The 17,836-nt window shown below is 35.2% G+C and overlaps 1 protein-coding gene across 3 annotated transcripts in view; it reads right to left on the bottom strand.

Moving 5' to 3' along the window:
• The window catches only part of ARHGAP15 (Rho GTPase activating protein 15), a 574,294-nt gene that overhangs the window by 504,955 nt on the left and 51,503 nt on the right, over positions 1–17,836 (bottom strand). The gene's annotated exons all lie outside the window — the stretch shown is intronic.

The raw sequence follows: 17,836 nt of genomic DNA, 5'->3' as shown, positions 1-17,836 counted from the left end.
GAATCCTCACATTTAGAATATAGTCATCATGATGGGAGGAAGCCCAAATCATCCCATACAGAGAGACCACAAAAAGAGGCCTTGTAACTTTTCTGGCTGACGGACTAGCTGAGGTTCCAGCAGACAGTAAGTATCAACCATCAATCATGTGAATATAAAGATGTCCTGATAATTCCTTCTTCCAATCATTGAACCACCCCTAGACTTCCAATTGAGACTTTAAATACTGTGTAGATGAGACAAGCTGTCTGTTGTACCTTATCTGAATTTTTGACCAGATTCCATAGCATAAAAAAGCATTGTTTTACACCTCTATGTTTCAAGGTGATCTGCATTGCTGTAACAATCACTGGAACAAAATATTTAATATTGAAATACTTTGTGTTTATGCTGTGATGTGAGCTCAGCTTTTTCAGAGGTAATGTTCTATTAATTTTCAGGTCTTCTACTATTATAATACATTTAAATACATAACAGTCATACAATAAGTGCTTCTGGAAGAAATTTTTTTAAACACCTTATTGTTCTTTCTTCTGAACAGGCATCATAGACAGATTCTACAATAAAACAAAAAAGAAAAGAAAGGAAAGGAATTTATAATTAAAAATTGTATTTTGATAATTTAAATAGAAGCTCTCATTAGTAGTATTATTTCACTAAGCAGGAATTTTCCAGTACTTTGAATGAAGGAGAGAGTGGGGCAGGGAGGAACAAAGCAGTAGGAAGAGAAAGAATGAGACAGACACAGAGAGACAGAGATGGAGTGAGATCGGGAGAGACAAGAGTTAGAGGACTCTGTAAATAAAGCAGACCTGAGTAGTATGTCTAGAATAGAATTTTGGATGTCTTTGGCTCTGGTTACTGGCACATGCAACTGACTGAAGGGATTAAATCAATGCCTACTAAGATTTTGAGGGAACTGTATTACCAAAGAAACCAGAAGTCAGGCCTAAAAACCCTGTGATTCTATTGAACCCCTGAATCCCACATTTCCTCCACAAAAACTGGATTATGAAGGTAGTACAAACTTCAAGGAGGCCATTCTCTTCAATGCCCACTTCGGATGAGGCCCATGAATGATAATGAAGAAGGAAGAGCCTCCAGAGAGCAGAGCCAGAAGCCCTGGAGAACAATGGACATGGGGAATTCTTCCAGAAAGAAGAGCCAGGCACTGTCTCTACTGCCAGGGAAGGGTCTCCCAGGACCTGCCCAGCAGGATTTAATTATCACTTTGGTCCAGTGATTGTTGGCCATTTATCATTCTTTTCTTTACAAATGAGAGGGGTTTTGTTTGTTTTTCCAGGTATCAAGTTCTTACGCCACCATTGTCTTTTGAATGTGATGGGGAAAGCAGGGTGGAGAGCTTATTTTTCAAGTTCTAAATTCTTAACCCCCTGGAGAAAAATTGGGCCTGAAGGAGAAAACTGTTTAATACCAGAGATTCTAGAATTGGAGCTTGAGGCAGTAACTGGATGGGGCTTTTGGCTGTCACCTTTGAGGAGGTATACAGATGTATTTCTAAGTTTGGAAAACAGGGGTGAACTGTTATATAGGAGGAATGCAGAGCCTGATGGTCACTCACCTCTCTTTCCTGGGCAGATATTCAGACTGCATTTCTCAGCCTGCCTTGCAATTAAGAGTGGCCATGTGACTAGTTCAGACCAATAGAAAGTGAACAGAAACAATGAGACCCATTTGCCTTCCAAGACTATTAACCAGGGAGGGCTTCCCCTCCACGTCCTCTTTCCTAGTATACTGGCTGGTAGTAAACATTAAACAAGGCCTCATGGGAGGATGAAGGTGCAAGATGGGAGAATCTGGGGCTCTGCATCACCACGTCAAGAAAAGCCAAGCACAGGCCGGGAAAACTTACTTTGCTTTATTTAGTAAACTTTTATTTTGGAATAATTTTATACTTAGAGAAAACTTGCAGGGAGTACAGAGAATTCAGGTAGAAATTTTCCCTTCAAACTTCTATGTAGTGAGAAATAAACTTGCATTTTGTGAAGCTATCATGTATTTTAGAGAATTTTACAGCTTTTAGCATTACCCTAATAAGATAATCATGGCTGATGCTCAATTAATATTGAAAGGAAAGGCCTTTTGCATATGAAAACTGAGAACAGAATAGTAGTTGATGGGAGCATTCCTAGAAACCAAAACTTCATACATGTTATTCACTGATATTTCAGCTTCTTTAGCAGGGGGAGAATATGTATGTATATATTTGGTATTTAAGCCTCTTAAGGAAGTAGGGATTTATTTTATACTGCTCTACATTTAAAATTTACTACTGTTAACTCTTACTCAGTATACTAAGATTTACAATCTTCAGTGAATATTTAGTACACATGTCTTATATTCAGCTTATATGGGTGGAAGTATTTGTTGTTCCATTTCTTGCTGGACTTACAGTCTATGTGTAAAAGTCATTCGCTTGTAAAGGTACCTCAAGATTTAAATGTTAGAGAAGGTAGTATGTAAATATCTCCATATCAATGAATGGGCACCTGGGTGTTCACCCATGTCAGTTTTACCATTTCTTCTATGACCAAGTCCATGCCATTTTTGTCCCACCACTACCAGATTTGAATGGGCAAAGCAGCCCACCATCCTCTAAATATTCTCTTCTTGTCAACTTTGGAAAGCTTTCATCTAAGGAGATGATTCTAAATGTGTTGTGTACATATTGCCAGGGCACAAGAGATGATTTTAGCTGACAACTGTTTTAATTTTAATTTATTATTTACATAATCCTAAGATTTAGCAGAAAAAAATCATCACATCAGAGCCATTTATAAGTGAACTGAATACATTTTCCATTAACATAAAGTTATTTAAGTCTATGAAATGTGAGAAAACCCCACAAAGTAAGTGAATGACTGAAGTTTGGGAAATAAATTTTAATGGGAAGAAACTGGACCAGAAATGACCAGTTACTAAGCACATACTTATTTTACCCTTGAAGGAAACCACTGATTCCATGATATAAATAAAAATTCAACTTGAGAAATGAAACAGTAATACCACCTGCTAATATTTATTGAGTGCTTATCATTTGCCAGGAACTGTTCTAAATATTTGCATATACTAACATATTTAATTCTCACCCCAACCTTAAGAGATTGGTGATACATGTTTCATAAAGGTAGAAATACAGACACAGACTATTTAAGTAACTGAAAATCCATAGCTAGTAAAAGGTAAGGGTGATATTTTAACAAGGATCTAAGCCCTCAGCTATTGTACTTTATTGTTCCTTTAGCAGTATAAATGTATATAATATAAAGACAGTCACTAAAGTCTTGGAGAACTACAGAGATACCCGGTGTGCGCAAGTGGATATTTCTAAGGTAGAAATTTGAAGACAGCCAAACTTGTAAATTTGTTCATATTTATGCAGGAAGCTAGAGATCAAACTTCAAATCTGTTATGAATCATCTTAATATTCCTTTAGGGGAAGTAATATTGCTGATCATTCCTAAATCAATAAGCTAGCCAATCTATCATGTTCAATGAAGTTATGAAGATATAGAAGGAAAGAAAACTTTCATCACCTGTCTTTTGCTTTAATGTCCTTCTCAGTTAAGCGTTAGGCACAGAGATATGTTTTCATCCCAAATCAAATTATGCTAAGACTTATGATTTATGAAATTCTGGATCCAAAGTTGCTTCATTGTCTTGCATGAATATTAGGAAAACTTAAGATGTTTCAAGAGAGCTGTCTTTCTGTGCCATACTTAATTGAAACAATAATTGTAAAGAAAACTTGAGGTCAATCACAATCTCATGAGGTAAATTTAAAGGGAAAAAAGCTTCTCCTAAGCCACAGAATAAGTAATGAAAAAATCTTACAGTGTTTATATAATTATTTATCAATAAATTATTAGTAGTATCTGATAATTTTGCAAATTGTCATGGGACAACCTCTTGAGAAACATCCCCACTTGAGACATTAGGTGTTTTTATGAACCATTCATTTAGCCAGTAAACATTTCATGTTTAGTACACTCAACATGTAATTTCTGATAGTAGGTGCTTAAAATGTACTTCTTTGTTGATACTATAAAATATATTTAATGTCAGTATTACAAAGAGAGTACATACTTCATTTTGGACAGTCCTAATTATTTCTCCAGAATATCAGAACTTCTAATACCTGCTATCTGCATTTTGTTCTGTAAATTGCTTCTGGATAAGTTTCAGAATGCTGGCAAGGATGAGTTCTATTGTTTAATCTTAGGTCCTTTTCACTTTTGCAGGAATTGCAAATCACTGAATTTGGAAAACTTTAATAACAGTAATAACATTAGCAATAGCTTGATACAAGATTTGTAATTCATTATTTTCTCTGGGAATTACAAAAAGTGTTTCTTCTGAGGAAGCCTGAAAATAGGCTTTTTATGTGTCTTCTTTCTTTTTGTTTCCAAATAATCTGAGAAACTATATAGAACTTCCCTCTAAATATAAGTGAACATGTATGTATATCCATCACATAATTTGGTGTTCACAGCCTGATTTTTTTTGGCTAGTACTTTTACTCTTAAATTATGAAATACTGGTTTCAATATAATTTTACAATTCCTATTTGAAAATTTTATGAATTGCTACTTCTTAACTTCTAGCATTATAGCAGATAGAGGCCATAATAATTCCCCATTTCGCTGGCCTATTTATTAAGAATGTTACTTAACAGTTTCTTTTGAGGTGACGTGGTTATGTCTTAAACTGTTTTTTCTATCCTAGTATTCTGCATCTTAAGCAACTGAGCTTTCATAATAAATACTTGAGTTGATAGCAACCCTTTCTTTGAGGAGAAAAATATATGGCAGAGCTCTTCTGTTTTCTCAGTGATGCCATCTTCCTATTGATTTATTTTTCCAGTAAATAGAAATGATTTGTAGCTATCATTGAAAAAAAAATTGAAATACAAATATCTTTTGACTTAGATTTTTGAACCCAGTATTAGATTAAATATATCACTGCAACTTTCTTAGATTAAATCTTTGAGTTTTTCCTTCTTTATCACCACCCACCACTCTCCCTGCTTTCATTCCTCTGCCTTACCCCAGGTACTTTTTAATTATGCAAAGCAAAGTGGAAAAACGAAGTATTCAAGATGTGCAATGCACATTTTCCTTTAAATTCAGTTTTGTTCTTATTAGAAAATGCATCATAATTTTTTTCAGATATCTTTTCCTCCAAAAAGAGGAATTAAAAAGTCACTTTTTCAAAGTGTCTTCATTTTTTCTTCCATTCCTTTTTTATTTTTATCTATTTAAAAATTTGAAAGTGATGGGTGGGACTAGTACTTGATATATTACAAACTGTAAAAGTAACAGAATTTGGGCATATTAGTTTCCTTGTGTAGGAGGGTCTACTATGAAAGTTATACATAAACATGAAACATTCCACATAGCTCTTATTTTAAATAGATTACCATTTTTGATGAAAGTTTATATCTTGTGGCTTAGAATTGAAATAAAATCACTTGAATAAAAGCATTAGTTTGTTCCAACATTTTCACAGACATGTACATTTTCTGAGGCATACCTCTCATTAGCAACCTCCCTGGATACTTGGATGAAAAACAGAAATAAATTTGTGGTTAAGTTTAGTTTTTATCTTCACAGTTTCTGAAAAAACAATTTTTTTGGTGTATCCCAATTCTTCTGTTCAAATCTTCATTTGTTTTGCCAAATTCTTTTTCTTAAAGCTACTACAATCAGAAGTTAAGGAAAGTCAGTGGAGCAATTTTTTTTTTTTTTTTTTTTTTGGCTGGGGGTAGGGGGAATGTGGAGAGGTGACCAATATTTCTTGTACTCACAACAATTTAGTTATTTAGAAATAATAAACATTACCTAAGTGATACCTATATATTTTAATCATGTGAATGTGATTAACTGCTTTTGGGGAAAAAAGGAAGTTAAGATATAAGAACATTACCTTATCATGTATTTAATCTTCTAATTTTATCTATTTGTAGGCATATGTAAAATTTATCCATGCCTCATAATTATTCAACCACTAACTAAATGTAACTTTCATAGTCATAATGGGAGGTAATGACATAAACCATAGAAAAAACAGACCTTCTGTTTTACTTCTTAATTATGTACCACAGTATATTGTTTAACATTTATGTTCTTCTCCTCCATTTGCCCACAGTATCATTCAGTTACCATAGTGGGCATCCAAAAGCAAACATGTTTTTAAAAAATTTTTCCATAAGCCTTTATTGGTTGTGTATTGTCAGTCAGAAATCTGACACTCTCATCTCTTTTATCCCCTGCAGAAAATAAAAAGGAAAGATTCAAAAACTTTTTGGAGGACATAATTAAATTTTATCAGTATATTTTTTTAGTTTCTTGAATATTCTTTAGTCAGTGTCTGGGTCACCTGAGGCTCTCACCAGCCTTTCAATCATGGGATAAGTCTAGCTGAGTGAAATTCAGCATGAACCATATTTTCTTATCCCAGATAGCAAAAGGAAGTACTTGCTGGAATGATTCTAACTCCTTTATATTTTCCCTCATTTTGTTTAGTCCTAAATGCATATGTTCCTCCAAGAAGAAAATCAAACTGCCTCAAACCTTCCTGTTTAAATAAAAATTAATTATATACAATGTACACTTCCTGTTTATTGCTAAATACTATTTCTTTTAGCTATCTCATTTCTTTTGGCATGTTTTCAGTATGTTTCTCTCCAAGAATTTTCTCAGACTGAGAGGTAACATTCATATGGAACTTGGGCACATCACAATTTTAGCCTTCAAACATGCTCTTAAGATAAAAACTACCATAAGCAAGAAACACAGATATACCTGGATAATATACAATTTACTACATTTTCTTCTTGTGAAGTACACTTATGTATTATCTAAATTTTTACTTTTTTTCTTTATAGGTTCATCTATATTTAGCCATGAATTTCCAAACTGATATAATGAGAAAAGTAAGGGCCAAGAGACACAGAAATATTTTATTTCAATCATAATATTACTAATGATATTAGATCTAAGATATTAGATAATTCATTAGAGCCATAGCTAAAGTTACTACGATTAGCAGATAAAATAACTTATCTCTTTATAATAGAGATATCTCCTCTGTCGATGCAACTGGAAGGAAAGAGTTGAGAGAGTAATTAAGAAAATGTGGATGTGTATATTTAAAACACTTGGGCCAAACTGGTATTTTCCCCACAACTGCAAGTCATATATTGTCTTTTAAAGAAAAAGATTCAAGACAACAGAAAACAATACCAAGAAAACTATCTCATAAATACCTCAAAACAAAGGAAAACAGAAAACAAATAAACAATTATTGAGGGTCTAAATTATTTAAATAGTCTACCTATTTTTAGCCAAATGAAACAAATCATTATCAAACAGCCACTTGGCAACATTGGGTAGAAACAACCTATACCTAATTTCGTAATATTTAACTCCTTGGAAATTCTCAACAAATTAGGATCAGTCTTTATTTTCAGTTTGAAATACGTCTTTCATCATCTAGAAAGGCTTACATTGAAAAATCAAGTTTACTTCTTTCTTTTTCAGGTGTATGTTTAATCACTAAAGAAGAAATTTTCTTCTTTGGAAAGTTTGATCCATGACATGTAACGTTTCACAAAGATTATTTACCCAAAGTCAGATTTCTATCGTCTTCTGATATCTTTTCTTATACATCATTATTTCTTAGTAGAAAGATGGAAATGTACTATCTAACTCACTGAAAATGCTCTGCCTGTGTGGAAAGGTCACTTCTAAAAGCATGATGGGAGGCAAAGCTTTTAATAACTATTACATTCTTTCAAGAATTAACGGACTTTTGGTCAAATATTTAAAACATGCATATGAATGCCCCTGGCATTGTTAGCGAATATCTAATAATTGTATCTTTCCAGTTTTCTTTCTTCAGTTATTCTTTGAGGTTTTCATAGACCCCAAACTCACCTTCTGCTGCCGAAAAAGCAGATTTAGTTCTGAAGGTTAATCCAACTCAGCAGGATTGAAGGATGGCACTTTTCCTTGGTCGTAAGTATGTTGGCTCAGGCCAGACAGCTGTTAGGACATTCTCCTCTGGGAATCGTGCCCTCAACACCCACCGTTGATGCACATACATGGTCTACTGGCTGCCGACTTCCATGCCCATCTGCTCAAATGGCATGGTGCCCACTCACAAGTTGGCTGGATCCTTGCCCTTAGTGTGTAGGTGCCAGGCAATGACGGGTTTAGATGGGCAGCCTGCATAATACTACAAGTGACAATTTTTTTCTTTCTCTCATTCTCCAATATCTGTCTTCTGTGCCTTCTCTGAAAGAGAAACTTACGTTTCTCTACCTTTGATTATACCTGTAGACACATGTGGCCTTTTACAGGTAGATATACAAATGCACTCAACCTGCTACCAACAGTAAGATGAAACGGAAGAATCCACAGAGCCCCCAAATGACAAGTTCTAACACTGAAATGGGTTGGATTGTGAAAATCCCGACCACCTGGAGTCTGTCAGAAGAGATTTAGCAAGGGTGTAAGTACAGCAGATCTCTCAGATAGCAATGGCACCAGGAAATAGCTTAAGTTACAGCACTTTTTCTTTGTCGCAGCTCCAGCACAGATCACTTGCCTTGCATTGAAAAGGCACATACAACAGCAAACGAAATAAATCAGACAAAAAGAACAAGCTTAATGGGAACACAATTTATATGCTCAAATGGGGGCAAGGGTGCAAGCTATGATATTCAGACCTCGGAAATAACCCCGACTGGAGGTCCTAATAGAAAGGAAAAGAAACAGAAATAGCATCTCTCTTCCCAATCTACAGCAAACCCGTGGAGAGGAATAGATTGGCATAGGAGGTTGTGACTTTAATGATCCAAAGCATATGAATGCTTGTTAGCAGACAGCAGACAGACATAAGTAAGAACAACAATAATGGCTACATCTGCAGCCCGGTCAACGGCACTCAGACCAGTCAGGCAGCGCTGGAGAGCAGTGCCAGAAGGTATGTTACAGGCTTGCTTTCCTTGTGTGTTTATTTAAGGGTGATTGAATTCAGGGTGTTGTCAGTCTGCCTTAGGAGGATGGTTATCCAATGTGTAGGCATGATCTTTCTCCCTGAATATGCTCTGTTGAGTCAGTTAGTTATGTGTGACTACTGCTCTGTCCTAGTCTTTATACAGTGCCAAAATCCTCCAGTCCAAGTTCCAAAGGAACGGGGCCTAAAAACTTTTGGCTCCAGAATCAAATTAGGTTTCTCTGCTTCCCTAGCCAGAAATGCATAAATACCCAATGGCCAAAACCAAAGAATTTGACATTGTGGAATGAATAGAGCTGTCATATACCACTAAAGTGTGGAAATATCTACTGTTTGAAGTCAGGAGTGCTTCAACATCTTCAGTAATCAGAACAGACTTCTTTGGACACCTTCACGGGTTAGTCTGGCTTTTGACTGGGAATGTTTCTGGCAAGCTACTGATTCCAGATATCAGAAATGCAAGAACATACGGTTTATAAGAGAAAATCTGCCATTTTTTCCTATCAAAAATTTTCTCAAAGGCAGCATATTTTCATAGAAGACAGATCCCTCATCCTGTTTTCCTGATTGACCTTCAAGCTGGCACCATGTGCTTAGATGTATACTTTAAAAAGTACTAGTCAAAAAGAGGTAAGTTTGTATAGTTTGAAAAACTATTTATGAGAAACTGAATTCAGAATTCTCTGGGGAGGTTCTGGTGAAAATAGAGAAAGAATAAGCATAATCATCCAAAACTCCTCAATCTGATTGCTATGCTATGACTGTCAGAGTTCCCAGAACAAATTATTTTCCTCATGACTTACCACACCTTGAGGACATAGCAGTAAGAATTACATACTACTAACTTTTTGGAAATGAAAAAAAAGCAGATGGGTAGGAACCATGTTTTACTCATCTTTAAATCCACTAAACTTACTATGGTGCAAAATACATATTAAGGGATTGGTCATTATGGGACTGTCTCCAAAGACTTTAACTGATAAAGATGCCACAGTGGAATTTCCAGTTGAAAGTTGCAGATTAACCACGTACCTTAATCTCTCCTGTGCACTAAAATCAGAGTAAAAGAATAAAAATGTATTCATAGAGAATGAAAATGTGAGCAAAAGTGGATAATATATCTCACATTTTTTGGTGGGGGGTGGATAAAAAGTGTATGAAAGCTAGAGGCTCCTCACTTGGAAGCACCAGGTACCATAAAAGACAAGGTCAAGACTGCCTACAACAGCCATCATTCAGAAAAGCTGGACTCCCAGGCACACTCATTCATTGCATCCATTCATTCACAGCCTGGAGTCTGCTCCTACACCTGAATGAAACAGACAGACATTCAACCAGGTAGGTTCTAGAGTCTTGACACAGGATCACCAGGCATTGCAGAAGGAAGAGAGTATGTGAGACTGTGAACTAGGGGACTAAAGCCCACAAGCAATGGGAACCTCAGCTACCATTCCCAATATTCCTCACAGAAATGCCAGAGGCAAAAATGTATCCCTTCATCCAGAAGACCTGAGGAGTCTACTCTAGAAAACTGAATGGTTCTAAAGCCTTTCAGATATTGAAACCTGAACATCCTCAATGAAAAGCCTGCTTCAGTATGCTCTACAGAGAAGCTTCGCGGTCAACAAGCCCACCACGCCAACTCCAAAGGAGGCATTTTTGTGCTTCTTTTTAAAATATAAATATGAGGAGTGAGTTAAAAGAAATTACTTACTATATGACATATAATGAGATATCATAGATAAAACTTATATATTATACTTATAGATAATATATAAAATGTAATACTTATACTATATTACATGCATAATAAATTATTATATATTTATTTATTGAGCACCAAATATGTACAATACATTCTAAGTGCTGAGTAAAATGACTTCTGCTTTAATGAAGTTAAAGTATTTGGGCAATGCCCCAAAATGTAAGAGGAATATCAAAACAAGCAAACATAAAAAGAAACCCAAGATAGCAGAGGTAACACAAAAAAAGAAGAAAAGTTTTAAAAATACTATTGGCACTATTAGCAAGAGATAAGAAAATAAACAGGACTCATAAAAACAGGAACAATAATAATAAAGAGATGAGTTTATAAATTAAAAGTATCAGTAATATATTGAATCAACATAATTTTTGAAGGTTAAGAATAATAAATATGTCAGGAAATAGAAAACCAAAGAGATGAATCATAGTAAGAAAATAATCCAGGAAGTTCAACAGCTGCCTTATAGGAAAACCCAAAAGGAAAAAAATAAATGTTTAAATGCACAGGAATAAAATTTAAAATAAAGTGCAAAAAAAAAAATCCCAGAAGTTTATGTCTTCTATTTGAAACAGCTTATCAAATGTCCAGTGTAATAAATTAATAAGAGGTTATAAAATTATAGAACACTAGAAATAGAAAAAAAAAGAAAAATCACATACAAAAGAATGTGAATCAGAATGGTGTTGGGCTTTTCCAAAACCACCTCGAGGCTAAAAGAATGCTTTCACAATTTTAGGAGAAAATATTGTCAACCTAGAATTATGCAACTTGTTAAAATATCAATCAAAAGATGGAACTGAATAAAGACATTTCCAGATATAGAAGGACTCAAGATGTCTGCTTCCACTACATTCTTGTTGGGAAACTCCTGAGAAGAATACATTAGCAAAACGAAGGATTTGACCAAGGATAAGAAGGCATTGTAAATAAGGCCTAGAGACCTAAGAACATGGCAGAGAGGAGTTACCACGTTCACACATGTTTGTCAGGTCAACAGTCTTCAGTTCAAATTGCAGTAAGAAGATGGAAAGCAATAGAAAGAAGATTTTGTTAAAAGGGGGGGTGGAGACAATGTATTATTTAATGTTGCAGTGTTTGAAAAAAAGATTGATGGAAGCTTGACAGATTTTCTGGCACATTTGAGAAAAATAGCTCTAGGTATATCAAAATATAAGTAAATTAAACTAAGGCAGTCATTAACTCCATGAAAGAAAGTTGAATACAAAAGAAACTATAATTATATAATAATTCTTGGCTCAACTGGAAATATTTTAAAAATCACAATAATGTCAACTAGCGATTGAAACAAAAATTATGATAGAACTATAAAGAAAAAATTGGGGGAAGTGAAGAAGGTGTGGAGTGTAAGAGTGCTAATATTAAACTACCATGACAGAAAGTCAATATATAATGCCTAAAATAGATAAATCAGAGAAAAATTGCGTTACATACAGTGTTGAAAAATATAAAGGTTAATATAAAAGAAAACAATAATTACAAAAAAAAAATAGAGCTGCTGAAGGTGGTAGCCTCTAGCAAGTGGGATTGATGAACAGACAGATGGAGAAGCCAGAGGAATGCTATATTTAAAAGTTTCTAGACTAATGTCTTAAATTTATGTATAACTTTGATAAAAAAAATCACTGACTATATGTTAGATGTAACCTATCATAAAAATTAAAATTTTCTTCAAATAGTCTTGAGAGATAAACGGAGCAGTCAGTTCTCACATCCAATAGGCTAAATGTCCAACTAGGACTCTTGGAAATCAGTCTACATCATGAATAAGTCCAACTTGCGTATCAGAGCCTTGAATACAAGTTGACTAAAAAAAAAATTAAAGAATTATAAATCTGAGTCAACAGAGAATAATTGGAATAATTGTTACAAAATCAGAACCATAGTAGCAACTTGTGTATTCAAGCCCTGTATTCACCATTAATCTGTATGATTTAGGTAAGTTATTTAACCTCTCTGTATCTCAGTTTCCTCATCTACAAAATAGAGAATATAGTAATTCATGCCAAATAAAGTTACGGAATGATTAAATGGATTAATACTTCTAAAGTGTGTACAGGAGCATCCGGTGTGTAGTAAAGGCTCAATATATGTTAGCTATTATTATTATCAAAAGAATTAAATTCTGAACCCTAAGAGAGCCCTGCTAAAGTAGTGGTGTCAGCCCTTTGATCTTCTTAGGATTTCCAACTGAAGGCTCACTCTCTAATGCAGCTTCTAAGGGCAGTGAGAGTCAGGGTCAAAGAAGGAGGCACGGGGAAGTACGGACCCTGGTCCCTCTCCTATTTCCTCTGGCCTCACTTTCTCTTCTCCAGTGAAAACATTTCACAAAGACAAATGCGCCTTCCCAAAACAAATAGTCAAGGAGTGAAACGCTTACATTTGTATTTAGCACCACATCCCCCCAAAACATTCATGCTTTTATTTAACCAGATGTTTATCTTTCTGGACACTAAGTATAAGAGTTTGGGACATAACCCCTTGGTTGTTATTAATGGGTAAGGTGCCATTAGTTTCCTGATTCTGTGATGTCCACAGAAAGCTTTTCATGTTTCTGTTTTTTAGAGAAATCTACAAAGAAAAAAGAAAGCCCCTTCACTAGTCACCTACTTAAAATCTTTTCATTTGCAAATCAAGGGAAGCTGCCAAAATTGTATTAATTTTTAAAAAATAACTCTCTCACTAATGCTCCCCTTGGATGAATAAAGAGGGAGTCTAATTCCGAGCCCATTTTTTATCCTCCATTGTGTATCCACCACGATGCACAACTTAGCTCATTAGTGCTCTCGGCAAGGGACATCATTTTTAAATGATCAAAGTGTTTGTTTGGGGAGAAATCAGTCACATGGAGTAATCGTTCCCAAACTGTGATCCTGAGCATTTAGGGGAGAATCCTCTGTGGTTCATTTAGGAGATATTTTAAGGGAAATGTGAAGGCTAATAAAATATAGGACCAAGTGGGAATTCTTTGAAGACAAAGGGACATAGAATGGTCATTATATTGGCTTGGGGACAGGGATTTGAAATCAGTGGCAGTTCAAAAATGAGGAATACAAATCTTCAATCATAGTGTATAAAGTAAGTTCAAAACAAACCTAAGAAGGAGTATTTTAGGTCATATGCTAAAAGGAAATTTTTTATAATATAGACAAATTTTATAATATAAACTCTTAAAGTGAAAACTGTACATAGCTACACTTTAAAACAAAACAATAGTAATCTTTCAAAATAACTTTTATGGTGCAAAAGTTAAATTCTTGCTCTTTGTAAGTAGAAATGATTTAAACAGATTGCTAAGTTTAATCATAAACAAAGAAAATATGTTCTTTTTCCTATTTCATATGCTCAAACTTCCCTGGTAATTTGTGGCTCTACCACTAATTTGATTTTCCTCGTGTAACCATAGGGAAAGACACACCCAAATCAGCAGCAATGAAGGAAAAAAAAAAAAGAGTTGAGAATTATTTTTGAAATTTTTGCCACAAGCTTGACAGAAACTTAATGGCAAAGTTCCTGAAGAAATGTAAAGAGTATTTATTAAGTATCCTTTATGGGAGTTCGGTGGGTTTTTTCTCAGAGAACAGAACATATCGCAGGGAGCTATGGGAAGTTAATTTGGAGTCTCAGTTGAAAGAAAAAAGGAATAAAGTGGTGCTTGTAAGGTTTGGTGAAGCTACTGAATATGAGGTTGAAGAAATTTAGTATATATTTCATAGCTTTCTTGTAAACTTAGGATACTTTTTCTTTTCATTCTATGAAATGTCATTTAAAATTTCTGCTTAGGAGAAACCACTTGCATATGATTTATGAAGCCTTTCTGATGATAACTGGCAAAGGACAAATAGATTTCCTACAATAGCAATTAATAATGGGCATCTACTGTACATGTCAGAGAAGGCCAATTCATCTTAACCATAAAGGAAGAACATGTCTCCAGAAAGAATCTCAAGTCTTTTTGGACCTCCAAGCATACCTGAAGGAAACACACTTGTAACAACTCTTACTTACTAGGCAGTGATTACAGGCATTGTATAGCATTCCTAGGAGATACTGCAGAATCTTAGAGGGGAATGCAGTTTGGGGGAAAAAAAAAAAAAAAACCCTCCCATGTGATAACAACCTGCTCCTACCCTGATCCTAGATTAAAAATCAATGACAGAACCAAAAGTTTAAAGCCAGGAAAAACGCAGAAAATATTTGAAGTATATGAGCTTCAATTTATGTCAGTAGTTAAAAGAGATGGGGCAAAGAAAGTTTCAACACAAATAAAATAAATTAAAAAGAGAAGAAATATATTTTATTTTAAAGTAGCAACTATAAGCAGTTCATCCTAGTAATCCCAAGGAAGAGCACAGTACTTAGTATACAGCAGGCATGGAACGAATGTTGTTAAGTTGAATATTAAGGTATCAATGAAAGTATTTCACTATTTCTCAAAATAATTTCATATAGTTAGCTCATTTCATAAAAGCAGCCATATTGTACAACATACAGGAAATTATTACCTCCCTCGGGAAAATAAGGAAATTGAGCTACAGTTTGAGTGAGTATTTCTTGGGTTATTTCTAGGAGCAAAATGTATTGAGTCCAGCATAGACCAGGTAGGATTATTACTATAATAAACATTTATTTTTTTACTTACATTTCAAATGTCATTTGATCTACAAAAATCAGCCTCTTAAATTGGTATCCTTGATTTCTAAACTGAGGCTCAGAGATAATTAAGAAACTAGATAATAGATCAGATCCTATACTGATTCACGATTCCTTGAGACCACATAGGGTAAAACCTGCAGCTTTCTTTTCACTGGAACGTGCTGTCCCAGATATAGATGGAAATATGGATAAAGAAAACAGTCCTGCTTTATCCAAATCAAAGTCATCAGAGAATATTCCTAAGTAAGCAACACAACCAAATAAGTTTGTCCAGTTTGCTATCCCTCAATTGGCTATGAAACGCTGTCCAATTTTTTGAGGTCATATTTATACAGATAGACTTTCAGTTGGTGCTAAAGGCACTTGTCCTTCAGACTTTTCCCTCCCCAAGAATCTTGCCTTCGCTTTAGTGTGTGCAACCCTTCACCCTGTCGAATGCTATTCTTTGCAATTCAGCTCACATGATATACTTCAAAATATAAGCTAACGGAGCAACAAGCTGCATCAGCGGCTGTGTCATTTCAGGTTACATGTTTCTGTCCATTTTTCATGAGACTTGGGCTGCTGGAATGCTGACCTCTTTAGTTGCAGTGGACTGCCATGGGCTACTAGTCAAAGATAAGGAAAGAGCTCTGAAGAGCAAGGGCAATCACAACGGAGAAGCTTCTGGCTTGCCTAATATTACATTCCTGTCTTTGACCCTGCTATGCCAACTCGATGATTTATAAAGACTACCTTTTTATGTGGTTCCAACTTTAAACTTCAATTTAAGGACAGTGTCTATTTCTTTTGGTCAATTTTGCTTACCGTAACAAACTTATGACATGACAGCATTTTATCTTTAGCCTAAAAAACAGACAACCCAAAGCAGAGGAATCTATAGAGTGTTTTAAATAGTGTCCTATTCTCACACTCACATTGGAACTGTGTGACTCTTTCAGTTGCTATACACCTCTATTTCCCATTGGTGTGCTTCTATTTCCTATCTGATCCTTTTTTGATACTTTAATACATGGTTTATTTTTCAAAGATATCTTTATATGTTTATATTAGAACAAAGACATATGGTAGTCTTTCCAATTTTCCTCACTGATCAGTGTTCCCTTTATACAGAAGAAACACGCCTCCTGTCTGAAAGAGAACTTAAATATCTGTAATTCTAATAACATGGACCCCTTTAAAAGCTGACAATAATTCATAATTGGTTACAAATAAATAATTTATTTGGTTATGAATAAGTTACAATATTGATAACACCCAACACCCCTGCTGACTTTCTCCTACCTTTGCTTACCCTACATTCTAAAGACTAGCTCTTCTAATGGGTTTAGCTTAGCTCCAGAACCATTCCTAACAGGAGCAAGAATACGTCAGTCTTTTCTGTCCCACTGTCTTGAAAGATGAATAGTCAGTGAGCCTCTCAAGTCTCCGAGTTGGTGTAGAATCACCCTGAATTTCTAACGCAGGCCTAAACGCTAGGTCCAAATTTAGAACTCTTGTGGCCCTTCCTGATCTTTACCTGCCTCTACTATTGACCTAATCTATAAGACCGATCTACCATCCTTGCCAGCTAGCCTTTGGTACCCTGATCTTCCTTGTGACAGAGAAGGCCTGCCCTGAACCACATTTGGTTGTTTAAGGGCTGCCTCCCTTGAGTTCATTCTATCCCCTGGGTCTAGATTATACACTTAGTATTCCTGCTGTCTAGTGCAGGCCCTGCTACATATAGACATATATCTTATTACAGAATACCATGTCATTTAAATTCTTTGTGACCTTGTTCCTACCAAGTGTTTGAACCAGCTACTACAAGATTGCCTAAAATATTGCTTTCTTTCATCCTCAAGCATTTGCCTTACCAGAGACAGTCCCTGCAAATATATTTATTCCCATTCTAGTAGAAGTTGAGTTTTTCTGGTGCATAGCAGCAAGAGAGAAGAGAAGCCCCTACAAGGTTTATGAAGCTGTATAGATGATGCTATGTTGGTTCTGCAATAATTCAATATTCTCTTGTCTCTCTCTCTCAAATCCCTCTCTGTCTCTCTCTCTCTGTCTCTCTCAAACACATACACACACTCTTTAGGGAAATGTTTGGTATAGAAAATATAAAAAATATAGATTACCTAAGACATAGGTGAAATATGTGCAGATTTTCTAAAACCTAGAGGGAGTTGCAACCTTACCTGCAGAATAAAAGGTGAACATATCTAGCCTCTTAATGCAAGCTAACTTTGAACAGTGAATTGGTTTCACAGGCTCAGTTTCAAAGCAGAAGCTGGCCAATAGAGAGTACCCTTAGTTTTTTGGTTTGTTTGTTTAACTTTGGAGCCTAAAGGTTTGGCACTTAGTGAATAG

Source organism: Camelus ferus, chromosome 5 (assembly GCF_009834535.1).
Source record: "Camelus ferus isolate YT-003-E chromosome 5, BCGSAC_Cfer_1.0, whole genome shotgun sequence".
In the NCBI taxonomy this organism is placed as follows: Eukaryota; Metazoa; Chordata; class Mammalia; order Artiodactyla; family Camelidae; genus Camelus; species Camelus ferus.
Note: the sequence above shows the minus strand (reverse complement) of the source record. Positions and strands in the feature narration are given on the sequence as shown.